Genomic DNA, 6,000 nt, shown 5'->3' with positions numbered 1-6,000 from the left:
CTGGAAATCAACTACCCTGAGCAAAACGTCTATCTCAAAATTTTGATTGGATATTTTTTGGGGAATGATGGGCGTGGGGGGGCTAGATCCCTCCAATTACTGTCGACCGTTAAAAAGGGCACTAGCCCTTTGAATTTTCAATCGAATGAGCCTTTGTTGAATTTTCTACGACAATGCCTTCTATAAAAACCTTATATGCCCTCAGGGCATAACTTAAAACCCTTACCCCGTGGGTTCTGGGGGAGTGTCCTCCCCAAAAAGATATTTGCTATCTGGAAATCAACTACGATGATCAAAATGGCTATCTCATAATTTTGATTGGATGTGTTTGGGGGAATGATGGGCGTGGTGGGGGCTAGTTGCCCTCCAATCACTTTCGACTATTAAAAAGGGCAATGGCCACTCCAATTTCCAATCGAATGAGTCCTTTTCGAAATTTCTACGACAACTCCTTCGATACAGTGTGCCCGGATGGAAAAAAACAAACAAAAAAAAAACACATTGTGCCCACATCGTTCTTTACTTAGGCAGCGCTAGCGCTTCCTATGATTCTTGGAAGAGATAACTTAATTTAAAGCTGAGTCATTTCTTGAAGTTCAGGTAGGCCAAATTTGATTTTGCTAGAATACATTTGTATACTTCTCTTACCATATTGTTTGTAATACTAAGCTATAGTAGCAATATATCAGACAGTTGGTTATTCAGCCTCAGAGCAGGGCCCTGGACGGATTCCTCAGGGCATAAGGTTGAGTAGGCCTAATTAGCCTACAATAGGCTTTAGGCTACCCAATAAGTATACATGACTGATGCAAGCCTTGGTATTCTACTTTAGCTACTTTTGGCTATCTTGGATAGGAAAATGACACTTTCAGGGATGGGTGTACAGGATAAAGTAGCCTAGGCCTATGTCATAGGAAGGTAGGCTATTTTGAAGTGCCTACCTCCACTCCTTCTCCCTCAAGAGGGTCCTAAACATAGGTGACCTTTATAAATCTGTGTGCCATAAAAGTGAAACCTTGCAAAATAGTTCTTCTGCTTAAACAAAGTACAACAAAATTGTTTTCAGCTTCACAACTTTGCTCAATCCCAATTTGTACAGTTTTAAAGATATGTAGGCTAAGTATATTTCCTAAATTTTGAAAAAAAAACCCAAAAAACATTTACATGGCTTAAATTCTACTCAAATAACAGGAATTGCATTTTCAGAAATAATGCCAGAGAAAAAAAAACTGATAGGCTAGCTGAAAATTAAGGTAGCCTGAAATGTCATTTTTTCAAAATGCCAATAGGTGGAGACCTGTCATACAGGCAAATTTCAGGACCCTCAAGAGAGAGAAGGAGTGGAGGTAGGTAGGCTACTTCAAAATATCTTCCTGGGACATAGCCTACTTTAGCCTGTAGACCCATCCCTGAAAGTTTCATTTTTATAACCTAACCCATTTCCAAGATAGACAAAAGTAGCTAAAGTAGAATTTTACCATATATTCTAATCCAGGGTATAGCCTATATTTGTACATTAGGGTAGGGGGCTAGTTCTTACAGGATCCTCAGTGCCTTTAGGGAAACATCCCTGTTATGGCACTCTCTAGATGGCTGTCAGTTGGTTTGTCAAGTCTTGTTTCTCTGATACTTGGCTTTTTGAAATTCAGCAATTTAAACCATGGGTTAGGGTCTTCCCAGAGTGTAAGGCCAGCAGCCCCAGCACAAGATCAAACTTTTGAAGAGTATGCATAGATGGTAGTTTTAACAGTTTTAAGTCAATAAAGTCAGATGTTTAAGAGTTGTATGTGTACATGTGTTCTTCCCAGAATCAGTCAAGTCCATTTTGAATGTATTTAGGGTGTCTGCTTTCACAACACTTTCTAGGAGACTGTTCCAGTCATCTACAGCTCTTACACTCCAGAAATTGGCTCTTGATTTATTTAGGGCAATGGTTTTGAGCAATTTTTCTGAGTGACCTCATGTAGTCTGGGTTTTGGAGAGTTGAAAGTAATTTTCAAAGCTGAGTTTTTTCCTACTTCTTTTTCATTTTGTACATCTGAATTTGGTCTTCTCTTTTTCTTATGTACTTGAGTGTTAGAAGTTGTAGTTTCTGTAACCTCTCTTCATAACTCATCTCTTTGAAGCCTAGGAGAAGGTTTTTGGCTCATCTATGAACTTTTCTGTCCTGGCTTAGTTTGTTTTACAGTGAGACCCCTATATGACATTACCATACTCAATAGTCGGTCTTACTAACCCTTTGCACAGCTTTAAAAGTGTCTGCTGGTCGAGATGCTTGAAGCTCCGCCCAATGAGACCAGTCAGTTGAGAGGCCTTCGAAGCTATTTCATTTGTGTGGTTACGAAAATTTAACTGAGAGTCAATAATAATTCCAAGGTCTCTTTCAGCTTGCACTGTCTAATGGTACCCTTGCACCTGTTCTACTTTTTATAGTCAGCTGTGGGGCTGTTTCTTTTCTCTTGCCAATCTGTATGACTTATGTTTTGCTTGTGTTGCAGTCTAGCCCAAGGTTTTTTAGGTTTTCTGTCAGTTTATCAATGTCTTCTTAAATGATGACTTTGTCTGTGTATGATGCCATTTTTCTGTAGAGTTTAGTGTCATCTGCAAAAGTCTTGGTAGAGCTTGAGATACTGCTGTTAATTTTGTTGATAAATAGTATGAACAGGAGGGGCCCAAGAACACTATCTTGAATGACTCCACTTGTCACTCTGGCTTGTTCAGAAAGGGTCTCACCAACCCTGACTCTTTGCATTTGGTTTTTTGATGTTTGGCAACTGTGCACTATTGATGGCTGCAAATTTGGAAGAAGAAGAAGAACATTGAATTTAGCCTTACTTTATTCACAAGAAAAGAACAAGGATTTATTTACAAGAAAAGAACAAGGATTTTTCATAAGTGACACAGTGTACCAAACCAATTGTGCTCAAAACCCTCATTTCGGCCATACTGTGGTGTTTTCTTTTGTGGATGGTGAAGTTCTCCCCACAGTAGGGTGCAGACAGTCTGGTATCAGAATATTATTCTTTTATTGTGTGCTTAAAAGTCATTCCACGAGGCAATGCAAAGGACTCTCCCTACAGACACGTCCCCCCGGACCCCACCCCAAAGCCTAAAGAAGTTGACTCTTTTAATCCCCATCCTGGCGGGGCAAGATCACTATCTCAAAGCTCACAAGATAGTTAAAATTCGGAAAATAGGACAATGATTAGTGTTGAGGCTAATGTCACTATCATTGATAATGGATTTCAAGAGATCCTTTCTAGAAGCTCCAAAAAAAGGAAAAAATCTCCCCAATCAAAAGAATCTCCCCACCCTCAGTCCACGCTTCTCCGTCAAAAAACTTGGGACATTACATAAAATTTTTGCATAATACACACATGTAGATGCCAAAGATTGCTAAAAAACTGGTTTGCAATTTTAGAATTGTTAAAATAAATGCTCTCTGTTAACATTAACCGTGATGGATTTTTGCTAATAGCTGTCCAAGATCAGAAAGCAGCAGATATAATAATCTAAAGTCTCTGCTGAATATCCCAACTAACTCATCTACATGGAACCCAAACCAATCCCCAACAAAAATAGTAATGTACAATATCCCCCCAGAAATACCTATTCAGGAGTTAAAAGAAGAAGGGCTCTCAGATAGAGCTGGCAATGCAATTCCTGTTGAAGATGTCACCCAACTGGGTAAACCTGACTCTAATGGCCTAATAACAAGTAAATCTTTCTTATTTACACTGAAAGAAAAAAAAATTAATATCCCAGAAAATTTATTCCTTTTCGGGCAAATCAAACCACACAAGGCGTACAGCCCAAAGTCTATTCAGTGCAAGAAGTGTCTCAATCTGGGACACGCAACAACCAACTGAAGCGATCCTCACCTCGAATTTATTACTTTTAAATAATACCCTCCTTACGACCATAGAAAGTTTAAGACCCAACCTCCCCCATGTCTCAAAGTTGCAAAGGCCAAATGTTGAGCTGGAACAAGTTACTAAACATAGAGAACTCTGAAATGCCGCTCGACAAATAGCACTCAAACTTCAAACAGCAACAGAGAAGGCCATTCCATGTCCTTTTGCAGCTATGAAAGCAAATGCTGCCCAACCACACCAAATAAAACCCACAACAAAATCAACCGAAACTCCCAAGTCAAATGCTCTCAATGCAACAAGCACCCCTTACAAAACTCCATGTTCTACGCCCCTAGCTCACATCCACATCAGAAATAATCACCAAGCCAACAAACCTCGTCCATTGAGATGAGGTCTGCCTGGCACCCCCTCCCAAGAAGAAACTCTACAAGGAATTAATCACTTAGCTGACAAACCGGATCCACAACCAAACCTGTAATAAAATACTATCTTAATTCTAATTAGAGAGTTTACTTATTTCCATTAATTGAACATAAAGCAAATAGAGAATCTATTAATACGAGAAGAAGTTAACATCACCTAAATACATCAACAGCGTATAAGAAAAGCAAAAAAGATCTTTCTTTACTATCTTTTACTTTTACTTGCTGTACCAGTGGAATGTAAGATCACTTTCAGAAAATAAGTGAAATGAACTAATATCTTTTATGGATAATAAATCCATTGATATTGCTTGCCTCCAGGAAACTCATTTAACCCAAAATCAACAAATTATGTTTCTGGGAAATACTATCCTGAGAAAGGATAGATCATCAGAGAGAAAAGGAGATGGAGTAGCTTTAATCATTAATAATAAAGTAAAATTCTGTGGCATCAACTTTCCAGATTTTGTAAATGATGTTGATACAATTGCTATCAATATTTGGCCGAATAATACAAAAGCTTACATAATAAGCTTTTATAACCCTAATGGCCAAACTACAGATGCCATGGATTTCTTCAATTATATGAGTAATTCTAGTATGTTGAAAATTATCATTATTTATGGAGACTTTAATGCCCACAGCCTTTTGTGGGGGAATAAAGAGTGTAAATTCAATTGGGATGCTATCAAAGACAGAGCAGCACCTAGTCACTAGTGATTCTTGCATACACTTAATCATCATTCCAGAGCTCTACAAGGAGAAATCCTTAGATTGCTCCTAGATGCAATTTAAGGTAATAAAGCTGGTAAGTTTATTGAATGTTTGATTTCAAATAATAATGAATTAGCTGCTACCCCTCCAAACCTGAATACATATTTCAACCCCAAGAGTGGCAGTTTCTCTACAATTGATCTACAAATTGTGTCATTAAATATTTGAACAAAATTTATATAAATACAATTGATAACCTATGTTCAGACCACTTTGCCACAGTTTGTTCCCTAAATGAACCTGCTGAAACTCTGTGACATACCTCCAAATATATTAACACTAAAGCAAATTGGTTTATGTTCCAAAATAAGCTTAATGATGAAATGACAAGTTTCACCCAAAGTTCATGCATCTTAAGTGCAACAGCTGACACACATGCTGAAGTTTTGGCATCCATGCTAATAAATACAGCTAATCATGATATCCCCAGGACAAAACTCAGGAAAACCTTCCCCAAACACACTCCCAAAGCATGGTGGATGAATGAGGGCCAAAATAAATGGAGAACAAAAAAGGCAGCTAGGAGAACTGCCTTTGATGGAGAACACTCCTAAAAAATCCATCTCCTACTACATATTTAAGGAATTTACAAGCAGAATCTAATCTAAAAAGGACTCTAATAAATGCTAAATATAATTACTGTTATAATTTTGCCAATAGTGTTTCCAGAGAAACACTTTAGCCAATTATACATAAACTCATAAGCCACATCTGTGGGAAAAAAAACTTCCCCCCACCCGATCTAGTATGAGCTAATACATAATAATACCAATTATGACAATGATAATGAAAAGGCAAAGCTATTTGCAACTCTTTTGTTAATAAGCTTACGTCAAATAATTGCAGCAACACTTCCCCAATTGTTATAAATCCAATTTACCAACCTTGCCCAGGATCCGAGTACATAACCAGTCCATTTTCAATCCAGG

General features: G+C 38.0%; 1 protein-coding gene across 2 annotated transcripts in view; it reads left to right on the top strand.

Annotated features, from left to right (window-relative positions):
- The first annotated feature begins 493 nt into the window (after positions 1-493).
- Rpn7 (regulatory particle non-ATPase 7) overlaps positions 494-6,000 on the top strand; it is a 58,108-nt gene continuing 52,601 nt past the window's right edge. The window contains exon 1 of one of the 2 annotated variants that reach the window (XM_089096973.1): positions 494-600. The gene's annotated coding sequence lies outside the window, so the exon portion shown is untranslated. Of the gene's footprint in view, positions 601-2,872; positions 3,007-6,000 lie in introns of those variants that run through there. The other variant, XM_089096974.1, reaches the window with a different exon arrangement.

This window comes from Artemia sp. Qi Xiang Cuo, chromosome 11 (genome assembly GCF_049724085.1).
Source record: "Artemia sp. Qi Xiang Cuo chromosome 11, ASM4972408v1, whole genome shotgun sequence".
NCBI lineage: Eukaryota > Metazoa > Arthropoda > Branchiopoda > Anostraca > Artemiidae > Artemia > Artemia sp. Qi Xiang Cuo.
This window is presented reverse-complemented; position numbering and strand designations above follow the sequence as displayed.